Source organism: Augochlora pura, chromosome 5, assembly GCF_028453695.1.
Source record: "Augochlora pura isolate Apur16 chromosome 5, APUR_v2.2.1, whole genome shotgun sequence".
In the NCBI taxonomy this organism is placed as follows: Eukaryota; Metazoa; Arthropoda; class Insecta; order Hymenoptera; family Halictidae; genus Augochlora; species Augochlora pura.
In genome coordinates this window covers 12,566,726-12,583,707 of record NC_135776.1, presented here as the reverse complement: position 1 = coordinate 12,583,707, position 16,982 = coordinate 12,566,726, and the positions used below count along the sequence as shown (strand labels likewise).

General features: G+C 44.8%; 1 protein-coding gene across 1 annotated transcript in view; it reads right to left on the bottom strand.

Moving 5' to 3' along the window:
- The window catches only part of Sli (slit guidance ligand), a 445,854-nt gene extending 438,059 nt beyond the window's left edge, over positions 1-7,795 (bottom strand). The window contains exon 1 of the mRNA XM_078181712.1: positions 7,574-7,795. The gene's annotated coding sequence lies outside the window, so the exon portion shown is untranslated. The remainder of the gene's footprint in view (positions 1-7,573) is intronic.
- Between the last annotated feature and the right edge of the window lie 9,187 nt (positions 7,796-16,982).

Here is a 16,982-nt window from a genome sequence, read left to right as displayed (position 1 = left end):
AGAGAGAGAGAGAGAGAGAGAGAGAGAGAGAGAGAGAAAGGGAGGGAAAGTGACAGAATGCAAACGGGAGCGAACACGGGTGGGGGAAAGGGGGCAAAGGACGATTCGTTTCACGCCTCGGCCTTCCTCCGCCGTATTTTAAGTGGGCTGTGAAACAGTTGAAAAAAGTGGGAGTCCGAGGGGGGAGGAAAGGGGTAAGGCAACAGAAAAAAAATTACGGAACGAAAGAGCGAGATGGAAAGACTCTAGCCGGGCGCCTAGCGTACATCCTCATTTAAATGAAATAAATCTTGTTACGAGTCATTTTCGTCCGAGCGACTGAGACGATAGAGAGCGTTAGAGGAGATGCCTTTAGAGAGGTCGTTCCTGTGTAGCGACATCAAGAGCTATCAATTCTAATTCGCTTAGTTTTCTGAAAAATTATTATAAAAACAATTATAATCGTGAAATTATAGTCGCTCGGTGATCCACGCGCCATAGATTGCTGACGCCTGTCCTAATCGATCGTCCAAAAGCGGCATTGGAAAGTGATTTTCCAAACGACTAGGTGTCGCGCAAGGTTGTTCGCTCGAGGCCACGATAATCTCTAAGAAAGCAAGTGCACGAATTAGTCAGAGATTCCTGAACACTTGCTGATCTATCGGTCGCTGTAATCTCGGAGCACTCGAGAAAATTATGACGGAGCGCGCACACGATACCGCGGCTCGTGAGTCACCGCAATTAACTGGCAAGACGAAAAAATGTCGTTGCCGCGATACCGATCAAAGACCTTCTCGGTCTCTATGCAGCGTACCTAACGTTTCCGTCGCGGATGCCTCCAACGTTGTAGCTGGCGTATAGGCGTAACAATCCTGAACGCAACGGTCTCTGGCAGCGACGCGGTCCTCGAAGGCGCTCGTTCATGATCGTCGTTGGTTCAAGGACAGGAGGCAATTAAAAGAATTTCTGCAGCGAGGTCCGTGCGACGACACACGGTGATCGACATCCGGAGCTTATCGGCTCTGGTCGATCGGAATTCGTGCAGTTTACCTACACCGATAAACGAGGCGTTTTCGTTATCGGGGAACGGATATTCCTGTTAGCCCTAATAGGGTTCGATAAAGCAGATAAGTAAGCTGCTTAACGGTCTAGCGGTAAAAATGCGGCAGCGGATGCACCACCCGTTCCACTGTAGTCTCTCGTTCGGCGAGCCTGATTCGCGGGAACGCTCGTTCCGCCGTTTAAAAAACAAAATTGTTGCGAACGAGCGGATCGATGCTCTTCCACGCGATCGAATGTCCGTTGAAACAACGCAACTCATTTTGGCAGGCATCGTGTGCGCGATTCGCGTGTACCAGGAATTTGCTCGATTTTTCTGTACGCGAGACTTGCGTGGATCGAATCGTTCCATATTTGCTACAACTATTGCCCGGACCTTCGTCCAAAAAGGTCAGCGAAAATGATCGGCGCGTAGCACAGTCAACGGAAGCCAAGTTCATATTTTGTACAGGTAAGTGTGAAATTTCAATATAATCAGTCGATTAGATCCCGATATAGTTTCGAAAAAGAAACTAACAATTTCTCAATAAAGATTATCAAGATAGCCTCGTCGAGAGGCACATTTTAAATTTTTATCGAATCATTGTGCAATAGAATTGTGCAAAGTTCAACGGTCCAATGGTAAAGAATATCGGGAGAATCCTCGGCCATTCTTTTCGACGAACCGTACACTACTCTCGCACTGCCGAGCGAGTCCGCAGGTAGAATGCACGCACGTCGACAGTCGTCACAATCCGCTACGGAGCTCGCTGCGACCCGAAAAAATGATTTCATAGCTCGAGCGACGACGTTACGGTAAGCCAATAAACGTATCCATTGTGTCGCGAGGCCGACCGGGGGCAGAACAGCGGCGAAATCGAATCGAAACTTACCGCGTAATTGCTTCCGGCAGCAGTAGCCCTTCCTCCTACCTTAATCTCGTTTCGAGTTTCTGAAAACACGAGTTAGGATGGTCGTTTTGTGAGCCGGCGAGGGAACGGAGCCCACAATAGACGTCTCAATTTTCGGCGGCACGAGTTTTCGTTTCGTGCAGCAAACGCGCGTGCTCGTTGTCGCGAAACTCGGGGCATTCCGCTTCGGAATCTGTTTCTCTCGCATCGGTGACCAACGATCGGAGCAAATGATTTTTATCGAGTAATTCACCCTTGTGCTGGGTTCAGGATAGGTTGAAAATTATGTCCGTCCACGGTCCGTGTCATTATCATGTTTATAATTTCTATTGTACTTACTATCGATGCTTTTAATCGAGCGGATTAAACATCGCGGGATTTGAACCAGTCTCGATGGACCGTTCTTTCAGGCAATGAAACTGCCAAAGGTCGAAAGTAAATAGGAAGCGCGAGAGAGAGAGAGAAAGAGAGAGAGCCAGCGCCGGAATCTATAGAAAGGAATAAGCAGAGGGAACTTTAGCCGGCCGAAAAACACGTCCCTCTGGCTCCTTTTAAAAAGGGTCTCTCGTCGAAACCCTCGGTGAGTCTCGAGCCTCCCTCTTTTCCCTATCTTTCGAGCTGACAAAGTGGATCGATCACGTCACTGTCTTCGCCCGAGGAGGAACCGGTCGTCTCGCGGAGGCCTAGTTTCCACCGAATTTTCCGAAACTTTCTTCGCAGGAAGGAAAGCTTCTTCCGCGAGCGAGGCATACGAACGTCGCTTTTCCTCGCGCTACGCCGCGCTACGCCGCGCTACGCTGTGCACCGCGCCGAAACATCATTCGCGAAGAAGCGCGGCTCGATATTCGAAGCTTCGCGAGGCCGGATTTCCGCGAGCTTTCGTGAAACTATAAACTTTTAATCGCGGGAATCTGAATTATCTATGTATATCCTCGTGATCCGCCCGCGAATCTTCTCGCGAATTTCAGAGATGAGTTTATGGAAACTTTAAATAAAATATTTCTCGCGTGTGCGGCTCCGCTCGACTGAAAATTCATTCGGAAGTTTATTAAATTCACGATAATGTTATAGCGATTTCTTTTCTTCAAAACTCGGCGAGATATTCTCACGAAACCGCGACTATTCCCTAAGGAATCAGCGAATCGCCTTTTGAAACGCTTGTACGTTCGAATACTGAATTGGTGAATTCGCGTTTTATTTCGTTGCTGTTCGAAGATGATTTGGAAATTGTAGCATCGGTGGTAACACTGTCCAAGTTGCGACTCAATGCCACGATAATTTCGTTTTATAAATCGGTATTTTATAATCAGCCAAAGTTTCCCGAGAAAAACCGAAAGTTGGTCCGACGCGTCGCGACGTGGCGAAAAGGGAAAGTCACCGGCCGATCGCGTACACAAACAATTAAACCGACGACGATCCTGAAATATTCAGGAGGTTGCAAAATGGAGGACGAAGTGTGCCACGTCCCGGGACATGTTTGCAATATTCATGGAACAACGAATAAACGCTCGTGTTATTCATCTGCGTGCGCGCACACCTTCGCGCGTAATTATTCAAACGGATGCAAGAGTTATATTTTCAGTGCGACGGGTACAAATTTCAATTATTTCTCGTTGTAATTTTCGTTCTGCTAGAGAAACGAGGAAAAAGAAGAAAGTAAAAAGAAAAAAGAAAAGAGAAAAAAAGGAGTCTTTCCTATCCGCTCGGCGACGTACTCGATTTTCAAAGTAAACGCTGCCGGTATTTCCCGCACGCAAATTGCAGACCACGTAATTGGCAACAAATAAGCGCGAACAGACGGCTCGCGCATTGTCGAATAAAAATACGGGAATGTTTAACAAGCACGAAATTGAATTACAAACAACCAGTCTCGGTCGACTCGATTTTTTGTCCGGCTGTCAATTATGGGAGCGATCGTTATAATTATCGCGGAACGAGTACACCCCCCCCCCCCTCCCCCGCGACGATATAACTACGGTGTCCCGGCCTAAAGAAAATCGGCGATAGAAAAGGAACGCGCCGGTTAGAAATCGTCGGTGTCCAGGCAGCTCGCAATTTGTTTTCTCCGGGACCTTATCGATTGGGCTTCGCGTTCGCGCTAGAAAGTTAACGCGTTGTAACGACGGCACTGCGCGCGGGGCCAAATTAAACGTCAACGTTCCCGGCTCGGCAGGCGCGCGCCAAGAAATTATCCGGCTCACGGCATAATTACAGACGTTCGTCGGCTAAGCTTAATTTTATAACGTAACGCCGCGCATCCAGTGTCCCGACTGTGCAACCCGAGGGACGCCTACCGAGAATCGATGGATAATCCTTTTAACGCAGAATAGGATAAACGCGAAAAAAAGGAAACTACTCTCTCGCCGAATGACAAATACTGCGGCCCTAATAAACATAGTACAGCGAAAGATCGTTGCCGATTACGAAGAAAAGCGATGAAAACTCGAAGAGTTGTTCCAAGACCGGGCCATCTCTAACGGCAAAGGATTTTTTAGAAATTCTTGCAGCACTATGGAACCGAGTATCCTGGAGGTTCGGTGTTAAAGAACGCAACTATTCGAATGCAGTAGGCTCGCGAGAGCAAGCCGCTCGCTTTTCGAGCGGGGAAGAAATACTCCAGACACCCTCGGTGGTCCCTCTCTCTCCCCCGCCTCGTTTTAAATCGCCAGACGTTTTCTAAGGCCTCATCCGTCAAATTCCGGCGGATAAACTCCAACGGATAGACGTTGCGTCGGTGTGCATCAAACGGCTACTAAATTCACGTTGGATAGCCGGTTATCGCAATTGCTTCCGTCCACCGCTCGTTCCCACACTTTTCGAGTTCCATTTCGGTCATCGACGATCTCTTATATTCAATACGGTAGCAAAAACGCGGAAGAGGAAAAAACCACGGAAAACAATATCGTCCTCGTTAACGGTATTAGCGTTATCATTTACGTATACAACATTCGCCTTTTTCTATCGTCAAAAATGATCGCATTTGTCGGCGAAAAAAATGCGAAAAACTTTGGCAACTTTTCGAATTTGCTGAAGACATGCCTGTTAAAATAAGTGCAGCGATTTGAGCAGATATGGGCAAAGAATATGTTTCACAAAAAGTGAGACAGAAGCGCGGAGATTGATAAATAACTTTAACTTTTGAGGAGGAAGTAATTAATATGAAAATTATGCCCAGAAATATACGGTACTTTCCTGTGGGTTTTAGAGTCAGGGAGCAATTAAAACCCACGCGCTTTAATTTCTACCGTTGGACGGGAACTGACGCAACTGTTTGCAGATACGTAGCTTTTCTGACATTTCGTCTCAACTCGCTCGATACTTTCCATACAGCAGAATATACTTTTCCAATAAACCGAATCGTTATTTTCAACGAGCACCGATTGAACTTTGCGAAATTCTCCGACTCTTTGCCGAACTTTGTCGACCAATTGCCCAGCAAAGCAGGATTCCTTCGAGAAATCTTCCAAGGTTTGATTAGATTGGTTGTTCTAATTCGTAAACCGCATAATTTTGCGAGGGTAATCTGAGAAACTGTGCAGACCACAGAGTCACGTGACGGAGACACGTCAGGAGGCGACACGAACCAATTTTTGCCGTTTTTTTTTCTTTTCACTCGACCAAACTGTTAAGGGTCTTCGCATTACTTCCTGCTCGCAGCGTAAAAACCGTCTACCATGTTCCACTTGTATACGTCGATACATGCGAAACCCGCAAAGTATTAGGTGCGCACGAAGTGTCGTCATTTTTTCAAGGGTACTTCGGGATCGTGCAACTTCCGTGCAAACTTTGTCCGTTTAATCGAAATAGTTCTGCAGGCGTGCGCACCGGTTTACACTTTTCCCGGTGCACAGCGGCGCGGCGGTTACTTTAATAAGAGGCGAAACGTTTCGAACGTTAAAGCCCTTCCAACGATATTTCCGTCTACTTTTGAAACGAAAGTAACACACCCGAAATAATCAGCGTATCGATCAATTCCTAATTAATCGAATTGGAAGTAGAATTCACTTTCGATGATGGACCGAAATTTTTAATCCCCATTTTCGTTGAAGAATCGCCGACGAATTACCGACTCAAGTTACCTTTGCATTGGTACGAATTTTTTGGTGCGCCATTTTCTTAATGTCGAATGGAAAAGACTAAAAGAAAACGGTCTGCGTTGGAAAATTATAAATTCTAATATTACAAAAATATCGAATCGTTGTTTTGATACTTCTAGTTCTCTGCTTCGTTTTTAAATTCGCTAAAAACTGTCTTTCAAATGACAAACATTTTACGTTGGACTTTGATACTACATCGAATCGATTCTAGAAATCGTACTCTGAATTCCAGACGAACCATTTCCTCCTTTCCATCTTTCTCTTTTCCAAAAAAAAAAATGAAGTACTCTACCTGACATCGACACGGCCGTTTAAACTAGCCCGAATTTTCATATCCACCAAAACATCCTCTAATATCCTACCGTCGCTCGATCCGATTTATCAAAGTCAATAAATCGTTTCGCAAAGTTTTCAGTTCTTTCATCTCGGTACGCTATTAATTGCGAATTGTGAAACAGATTTCACCGGGCGATACATTAAAACGAATTGCCATCGAGTGCGACAGACTCGTGCGAGCCACGGCGCGGCGCGGCGTACAACAAACTTTTCGTTGCCAGACACGTCGAAATAACTTGCCGGTTTTCGAAACTGAAAGAAAAAATTCACAAAAACGTCCAGCTTTCAGGAAACGCGCGGGTGGGGACGACACAGGAAACTTTCGGCAATAAAGAACTCGGCAACCGAACCCACAGACGACGCGAAAAACCTTCTCCGCCACCATTCAGATCCGCGCAATCGATAGAATTCTCATTTTACTCGAACATCCTCGAGAAACCTCCCTCGGAGAGGCACGATCGAAAAATTTGTGTGTCGAAATTTTCGAAACACGATCGTAATGATTTCTTCGTCACCCGCCAATTCCAAAATCAAAATCCTTCTCTGTCAAAACGACGCGACAACGTCAAATACCAAATTTGTACAACGATACAAATTGAGCTCCCTCGCTTTCTATATTCTCTCGATCGAATTATACGAAAAGTCACAAACGAAACTACCGCAAAGTTTTCCCTTTCTATGCTTTAGAAACTCTTTTAAAATCTTCCCGAATCTCTAGCGAAAATGCAACATCCTGATAACGTTAGGAGAACATTAAAATATATGATTACGATTTCGATAAAAGCGAACACATGCGTGAAAAGTTTTCACGGCTTCAAACCATGAAAATTTGCATCCCCGATTACCAACAAAAATTCTCGGAACAACGCGAAACACGATCTCGTTTGCAGCGGTCCGAGAAAACGGAGATATATTTTCGTCGATCACGATCACGCAGTACCCAACGATTACACGAACGATCATAGGCCAACTACGTCGACGAACGCGCAACGAACGCGCGACGAACGAATGAGAAATTCTCGCAACAAAACAAACCGTGATATCCGATTTTCAGCAATCCGACGAAACGGAATGAACCCATGCGACCGAAGAATTCATTAACCGAGAAAAAGAAAAAGTACAGCCTATCCGCAAAGAAGAGAATTTCGAATGTTCCTATGGAATGAAACGCGAAGAATTGAAAAGGTGAAAACGTGAAAAGCGTCGACTCACCGTGAGTACCAGACGTCACGATGCTTCCTGCCACCGGAAACTCCCTCGGAGGACCGTGAAAGGGGGTTGGAAAAAATCCAGAGTAGTCACTCGGCTCGGAAGTCACGACAGTAATCACCACTCTCGCGCTGTCATGTGTCTCACTGGGTCGTTCGAACGACTAGAATCGCGTACGATGCTCGCAGGCGGGTCGAACGATGGCCCGACCGAGCGACCGACCGACGAGTGCGTGATATTTTAATGGACCTGAAGCAAACCCGACCAGAAGTCGTGCGTCGTATCTGCGATCGAGAGGAGAGAATATAATCGTGGTTCGGCCGCGCTGCGTCCGTGCGTACACAACCGTTCGGCTCGGAGTCTCGCGCTCAACTGGTCTCCGGTGGTTCGCGCGGATTTCACGACGGCCAATCGGAGTCGAGACTGCGCGGCGCGCCGCAACTTCGCCTCGTGTGTGTATCGTATACCTTTGGTTTAACCCTCCGTACAGAGACACAGAGAGCTGTCCCCCTCTAGAACCCTCGCCAGAGCACGAAACCGCGTGTCCTTACTTCCTTTTTATTTTATTAGAATCGTTAGCGTCACTTGCTCGCTGTATCTTTATGCTTCGATGATATTTGCACCGCGATCGCGTCGACGCGACGCAATGATATCGATCATTCTAACCGATCGTTGTTTCAATAATTGTCACCCTACGACGCACCCACCACCGAGGAGAACATCGACTAGTGATATTCGCGTAAAAGCATGCCGAAATATGTCCGCGAACACAACACGCGTAAAACTCAAACCACAAAGATTCGTCTGCCTAATTGAGAGCACGATAGAGACCGATAGAATCAAATCGCCGGACATTTTTACCGTAATGATTACCGCGATTATAATCGATTCATTCGATCGCGTGCCGATGGTTGTTCGTCGAGATTATCGATACGTCCCTGATTATCGGTATTTTCCGGAATCGTCGATTCCATCCGCTGTCCAAGAATACGGTGAGATCAACGGTGGAAATTTTGTAGTTACGCTACACGCGTGTACGCAATTGGGCAAACGCGACGAGCCCGCCCCTGCGATCCGCTGGAATGATATGCTTGCAGCACGTTCTAACTTGTATTCAACCCGACACGGGACTTCTGAGGAAGAATCATCGTAGGAAGCTGCGCAAATTTTCTCGCGGACCCGTCGAGAATTGGGCGTCTCGAATCCAGGGTAGCTCGAGTGCAAAATTCAGAACGGATTTGAACGACGACCTGCAGTTGACCCGCATTCTCACGGGTGTAAACTTACAGCTTGTTCAACCAACAGCCTTCGGCGTAATCGAGTTCTTCCGCGTCGCGTGCCGGTACTCTGTCGCGAATTTCACCACTTAAGAAATTCTCAACGTTTTCATTCGCCGCACCGCACCTCAGATTTCCCCCCGTTCGACCATCGTTTTACGAGACGGTTTTTACCTTCCCGCCACTTCTTTACACATCTGGCTCGCTTTTCACTCCTCGGGAAGCTTTAATCGTGACTCGTGTCACCTGCTAATCGGAAAAGTACGGCTGCAAGTGGACCATGGAGCTTTACGCAATCGGGGACATTTAGCGCGAGAGGAAATTACTAGATTGCGAAACTTTGGACTAATAACGATTTTCTGCATCGATTCGAAGCTGATGCTGTTGAATGAACATTTTTCTCTACTTTTCAGTACGAGAAGCCTTTTGGTACTCGTTTTCAACAGAAAATTTCAATGCTATTTTTATCCCACTTTTAGCATAGAGAATTTTCGAGCTGACAGCATACAATTTTTCCTTGTTCTGACTTTTACGAGACAACGTGAGGAGATATTTATGACGGGAATACAGATATTTCCAGATAACCGTGACATAATAATCTACAAAAGTGTCTACGACGAAAGCAAGGATATTCGAGCATTATTAATTTCTCCAATTTTATTCTTTTGCCGTAAATCAATATGCTCGTCTCTCTGCAAACATTTTATTTCATCGAACACATCTTCTATCCACTTTATCGATACAAGTGCATCTTTCAGTATTCTCTTAGAATCATCTTCCCTTTGCCGATACTCTATTTTTCTCTTTGTCCATCGAAGCGAACTTGTTCTTCCTCTTACCTTCGCTTTTTAAAATTTCCCTTAAATTGCGAATTGTCCATAACCCTTAAAAAAGTGTTTTCTACGAAATGACGAACATTTCGCGTCAACGCGAGTATCAATTCATCTGCAAGCATAATCACTGCGGAACCGAGCGAACTTTGCCCGAAAGTGGGTGATAGCACGTGGAAAAATTAGGATCCCGGGGAATCAAGTCGCAATGATCGCCCTCGGTATCGCCGGGGACAACAGTAGCAGCAGCAGCAGCAGCAGCAACAGCATCGCGCCGAGCAGCTCGCTCTCGTTGGAGTCGTTCGGCGCGGCCTTTTACGAGTATTTTCTTAACATTATGCAAAACGATTCCCGACGGAATTACCGAAGCCACTCGGATAATTCACAGTAGCGCGCCTCGGGGGTGCCGGCTGGATTCGTGTACACGAATGGAAGGTCGTTTCGGGGGAAAAATTCGCGTCACTCCCGCAGACGGATACTAGGATACCCTGCTAGCAGGCTTGAAAAAAGCATTATGCGGAACCCCCGACGGAATTGCCGGCTAGATAGACCGGCACGGGGCGAACTTAGGGGATGACGGCCACGAAGAGACGGGACACGGTAAGTATATGTATGCCGCCCATATCTCTCGTAATAGACGGACCCGAGTCGATACCGAAGGGACTTTCTCTCGTTGCCCGCGTTTTCTTGTCCCTCTGTGTAAAATATTAATTGAAACCCATTTTTTTCCGGTTTTCGCTTCTTTCGTACCTTCTTTTTACGCCCATTTTCGCTAGGCTTGGTGAACAATGTATACTTTCGCCATTGAACAGAATGCTAACGAATGAGATTTAATAATATCGCGCGACGAAGGAATAGGTCAGTCTGCGTCGACAAACGGCGGAATAGAATAGAAATGTATAGAAAAAAAGAGCAATAGCTTCCACTTGTTTTGTATGAAGAAAACAAAAAATCTATTAGAGTATCTTTAACAGAATCGTACAGATGTACCAAAATTTGCAGTTTAATATCGATACAGGCACGTATTTTCTACTCAGTGTCGAGCAATGGGTGCGGTGCAGCGAATCCAACGTTTACAAAGTATCATATTTTCGTGCGTTGAAAACGTGTCGATACTCGTGAATTATTTGCAGCGAAACACTGCTAATAATTCTCTCTCTCTCTCTCTCTCTCTCTCACACACACACACACACACACACTCTCACTCACTCTCTTCCTCTCTACGTCTTGCGCGCGCAAAAATGTTCCGCTATCTTGAAAGCGGAGCAAGACTATTGTACTTAAAAATTTCAAGCTTTTGTTCTAGAACGTTGCTGCGGTATAGCGATACTCCTTTGACGTTATTATGTCAAATAGTACTTTCGTTTCAGAAAGAATGAAGCTCTTGGATACGTTCCTTTCTCTTACATTTAGTTCTTCTTTCTTTTCCCACTCCATTACATTATTTTTCTTTACCGCACAATTACCGTATCGCGAATTGTTACATAAAACTGAAACTGTAAGGAACTAAATAAAAATGTATAGCAATGTTCTTAAGGAGGCATTCTACTGTAAATTTTTGATGAAATCAATTCATTGTCTTTTTGGCATATTCACGTATTTCTTCGATTAGAAATCGATTCGTACCGTGTATGAAAATAAAACTTTCCAAAAAATTTCTCGCGGCAACTGTGTATGCTTTGCAACTATTTGACAGTGCCTTTGTGCAGGCACGTTTTCAACATATTTATCGACTGCAATAGGCTTACTACGTGACGAAACAATGAACAAAGCGCGAAAAATCGTATGCGACGATTGAAAGAAACGACTCGAATGAAACGATAAGTTGGTGATTCGATCGTAAGGAGTTGTACAAATTTATAGGGTTCCGGAGTCATCCCGCTCGATCAATCTCGGTCTTAAACGAAAATTTCATCATATTCCTAGAGAAATATTAGCAACGAATGCACGGATTCCGAAGCAACGGTCGCGACGGTTATCGGACGAAAGGAGTAGCAGAGCGTTTAGCAGTGACGCATGATAATCGTTCCTCATGTCGATGAGGAATTAATCGCGCGACGTGGCAGAGATTTCTCATGGATCTCGACTCGCGGGATTCGTAGGGGTGCCATCGTGTAAATAGAACATCGTCGCGTAGGGTGTTCCGAGGACGGGCGCGGATAGTTGGTCGAGAGAGATCGTCCTTGAAATTCCTACCCTGCCAATTTTACCCCCGTCAATAGCGACATTAAGCTCTCGTTAAACAGGGAAACGGAGTGCGGGGGAGGGTGGAGGCTGTATCGCGTCGCGTCGCGTCGTAAAAGTATTTCGAATTCGCCGTGTGGGGATTAAGTCTGGTTTGCGACGGTGCCTACACACCGGACAACAATGGCCCCCCGGTTTTGCATAGGAACGAGCCTCAACACAGACTTCTTCTCCGGAGCATTTAGCGAGAGGAAAGTCTTTCGCCCATTCCCAATTGGAACTTTCTGCGGTCCTCGTTGTTTGACTTTTCCTTCAAAGGGTTAAACAGCCCAGACTCGTTAACGTTACAACGCCCGTACTCGCTACGCTTTGATCGCGATTCCTACTACTCGTATGCAATTAAAACCGCATCATAGACCCGCTACGGCGTTACCTACAGCGTACCCCCGACGTCGTTGAATCTCTATTTCGCAGAATTATCAAATGAAAATGGAACGGCGCTGCCATGATTATCTCTCGCACCCTCGCCGCAATCCGTTTTTCTGGATCTATAATCTATTTTCCTAAACCCGCACCGTTTAATATTATACGCTTTAAACTGGATTTCTAAAACTCGTTTTTCTATAAAAATGGTCTTTTCGAACGTCGAAGAATAACAATTTCTAACATTAAAATGATCTTATGAATCTTATAATGTAGTAAAATTATTCTTGCCAAAGTAACCACGAGAAGATATCCTTGTCAAAACATTTCTTACAATAATATTCTCATTTTACAACGTACTTTATCTATCGTCCTAATTAACTCTGTCAAAGAAATGATCATTTATCTCGGAGAAATGAAAATATTCTTACAAAGCTTTTGTGATCAAAATATCTCCATAGAACGATGTACACGCTCTTACTTTGTAAATCCTACTTATTTGCACCGTACACGGGTCACCGATTAATTCTTCATGAAAAAAGATACAAAGTAACTTTTTTTCATTCGAAATTGAGTTTTCGAGAAAATCTAGTTTGAAAAGCAAGTCCCAAATAACAAAAAGAAAGTTGTTGTATATTTTTTTCATATTTCTTAACGAGGAATCACCCGATGCCGGTTTCTACATATAACATATACCTTTCATGGATGCCCTCTATTTTTGTTTATGCTTTTTCCGTCTTCTTGGCGCACGATGAAAAAAAGAATATCCAATAATTCACTGGATATTTATCCTTTATTCATGGGCCAAGAATGCGTTAAAAGTTCGGACAAGTCGGAAAGTTATTAAAATACCGGTGGTCGGATAAAAATGATAAATAATGCGCATGGAAATAAACAGGGGAACTGACGCAACAAGGTCCAGAGTTGTTAATCAAGATCCAACTAAATGTTTTGATTAAAAACTTGGTTAAACTTGATCCTTTGCCGATAATCCTGCGAGGCTATGCCACGGTGCACACTCTGTCTCAATATTTATTAAAACTCGGGCACGTCACTGGAACCAGATGAAGGGGCTCCTCTTTGTCATGCACAACCTTTTCCGCGGCTCAAAGGAAGCCTTCTAAAAACGAAGATCGCGTTGCCTCGCGCGCGCGCGCGCGCGCGCGAAAAATGAGTTGGCACTTTTCAAGAGAGGAGATAAAGAGAGAGAGAGAGGGAGGGAGGGACAGAAAGAGAGAGAGAAGAGGGAGCTGTTCCAGTAACGAGTTGCGAACTTCCGATGCGGAATATTTTTTAACAAAACTTTTCGGTCGCAACGTAATCTCGAATTATAGCGCGTGAAACTTTTCGCGAGTGAAGGCAACGCGAATCTCGTCCATATTTATTCACAATAATCCCGTGAATTCGAAAAGAGCCAGTGTCTCTGCTTTTCTTTCCTTTCCCTTAGTTTTACAACTTTTCTTTTGCAAATTTTTGTGCCACTGGATGCATTGTTACAAATGTGTTTAACAAGTTATCACCGACTCTTCCGTCGCAGAAAGTTTCCTTTTCAATTTTTCAAGCACTTGCTATTTTATTAGAAATAAATTCAACACGTAATCAACACACGATACGCGCATTTACCACGACAAAATATGTATTAATTGTAAGAAAAATTTAAACCACGGAAGCAATTTTTACAAAGTACAATTTTTCTTACACGTTCTTCAATAGTTTCACGGAACGCGTAAAAATCTGCAGTCCGGTAATGACGTACCTGAAAATGAACGCAAACAATTTCAAGCGCGCTTCGATAAATTATAAAACAATCTAACGAGACTATCGTTCGAACGATCGCGTAAATGATAGGAAAGGGCACGACGTTCTTGACACAATTCGTTTATTGTTTACTGCATCGCGTATCGGATTCGTCCGCGTCCGGAATGCAACTTATCTCCACCTATCAGGAATCGTGCTTAAAAAAAGGGACGCGACCGCAAGGAAGTCGATAAACGAGGCACAGCTTATCGATTCGCGGTTAAATCACGGTTTAAAGTCGTCTCGATCATCTATTTACTGCGACGTGTACAGGTGTTTAAATAGGCGCGAAAAATGCAACGTCGAAGAAAAGTCGATCGAGCCGATAAAGCTTATCACGGCAATGTTTTGTAGAACAAGTATCGAAGCCTTACATTTATGCAGACACGACACGATCGATTCTTTGATTTTTCTACTATTGCATCTCATTTAAATATCTTGCTTTTACTTTCAACCGGACGAGAGCTGTATACAAGTTGGCATCTATGTTTACGTAAAAAGATTCTTTCTTGCTGCAAATTTTGCTAACAACTTCTGAATCGCCAAACTCGAAACCCAAAACTCTGTAGAACATGTGAATGGATTGGAAAAGCGATAATAACAAGTTCAAGATTATAGATGGAAGCGAGACTACGCGAAGATTCTTATAATCAAATATGAAAAAATTACGTTCTCGATACAACTGGATCGGTTACAGCTGATCGGGAGAAGAGACAACGTTGATCGATGACCAACCAACACCTCGGGATCGTTCCTGAATCGAAAATCAATGCGATTAACCAACCCCACCTGACAAAACATTCGGCGAAAGTTTTTTTAGTGCTGTCGCAAGAATCGCGTTTGTATACAGCTTCGTAATCAGATTTGGACCAAAACACCTGTCGTTAGCGTTCGATCGGAGGAGAAACTTGTTCAAGGTCGATGGTCGATCTTCGTGGCGACGCGACGCTATTCTATTCCTATATAAAATTTTCATCACGAAATCCATTCGCCAGAATTGACATCGGTATCTTTAATATATCCACTGCTTGTTCTGAAGAGAACAAACAACATAATGCTCCGATAAAACTCTTCTAAAGGCAAAATAATGCGAGGACATTACATAAACGTATGAATATTTGCTACATTATTTCTTTCTTCTTGAAATGATTAAAAGCAGAAAGCTATTTTCATTAGGCTTGTGCTCGTTGCGACGATGAAAACTGTGATGGTCAAGAGCGAGCAATCAACGCTCCCCGATTTGTTTAGTCGCTCATTATCCTCCGGAGCCCGAAGCCGAGAGTCACGGGAACGGATTGTAACCTTTTCTTGTTAGCAACCTGGAAGGTGTCGCTGCGCGTTGTCAGTCCGCGCAGGCCCTCGATGACTAATTTTTTTCCCAGTTTGGAAAAAGAATCCAAAAGCCGGGTCGCTTCTTCCTATCGCATTCCCGGCATTTATTGGCAACGATGACGCGCGTCTGCTTCGCGTTTCGCAAAACCATCGCGCTTCGTATGCGCACATGCAAAAGGGAGAAGTTCGAAACGCCTGTGCTCCCGGCGTGCATAATACCGGGCACACGGTAGCGTTCCACAGACAATACGTAATTACCGGGAATGCCGATCGATACGCGACAGCTATGTAAACCGTACCAATGATGACTGTTGACCGATAACAATCGTTTCGAAACGTACAATCTAAAACGACTCGAAAACACCGGGACGCTGGTTATTTACAGCGATACGGCGACCGGGTTTTCGTTCTCTCCCTTTCTCTCTTGCTCTGCCTCCCTTTCTAGTCTTCTTTTAATTTCATTCTATCGCGTCACGCGATTTTAAGCCATGTAATTACGCACGCAACGTATTGCAGAATGTGTTTACCGCGGCTAGAGATTCAACTTGCCGCAGGCGACTCGCGCGGTCGCACGGTCGCACGGTCGCACGGTCGCACGATCGGTCGGTCGGGATATTCGTCGCTCTTTAATTTCCCAAATTGTGTGCACAACGAGGCTGAAAAAAATAGTTCGGCGTATTTGTTCAAATTTTGAACGCGAAGCTGCATTCGAGTTGCCCGAATTACGAAGAAGCCAAACTGTACCGTGCGTTAAAGGTCGTTCTCACAGGCATCGCGAACCAATGGAAAACATTGCGGTCCGATTATCAGTTTAGGATCAAATAGTTTCAAACCCATCCAGAACTGTTCGCGAACGGAGAATTTGAAATCGAGTAACTTTGAACTTATCATTGATTCTCGAGCCTCTCGACTCGATCGATGTCGATCTTTTCGTATCTATGGGAACATACAGCGACGGTACGGCGCATATGCCACTGAATTTTGCGACATCGATAACATAACGATGAAATATTCAATTCAAAGTTATGGGATCGCGACCGTGATGGCAGTCGGTGCATTTATCTTGTTCATCAATCTGTACTGCAGACTGCAGCGTTACCTTGGTACCACCACCGACAATCGTACCCGCCAACGGTGCTTTCATTGACAATTGCGGATGTTGCGAAATTTTATGCATTTGTTGCGCACCGAGTATTCGAAAGATTGTAAAATGTAGGACGCGATGGAGTTTAGTTCGGTTTTAGTTTTCATTTGTGGAAACTGTCGAGAAAGAACGCATTCTTTTCAATCTCGTTTATAATAATAATAATAATAATAATAATAATAATAGTGTCGGACGATAGCGCGTGCCCGATCTCTTTTGTCAGCGACAAAACTATCGTTTAACAGCATCGGATTAACGAGTTACGCCGTTGACAGCAATGCGTAACTGGTGCCGCGCAGTGCGATACGTTTTACGTCGGGACGATTAACGGAGCGACTGTCATTATCACGATTATTATCCCCTCTGTCCTTTTTCTAACTCGCATCTAGCCGACAGATGCTGTAATCGAGTTTGTACGACTCTCT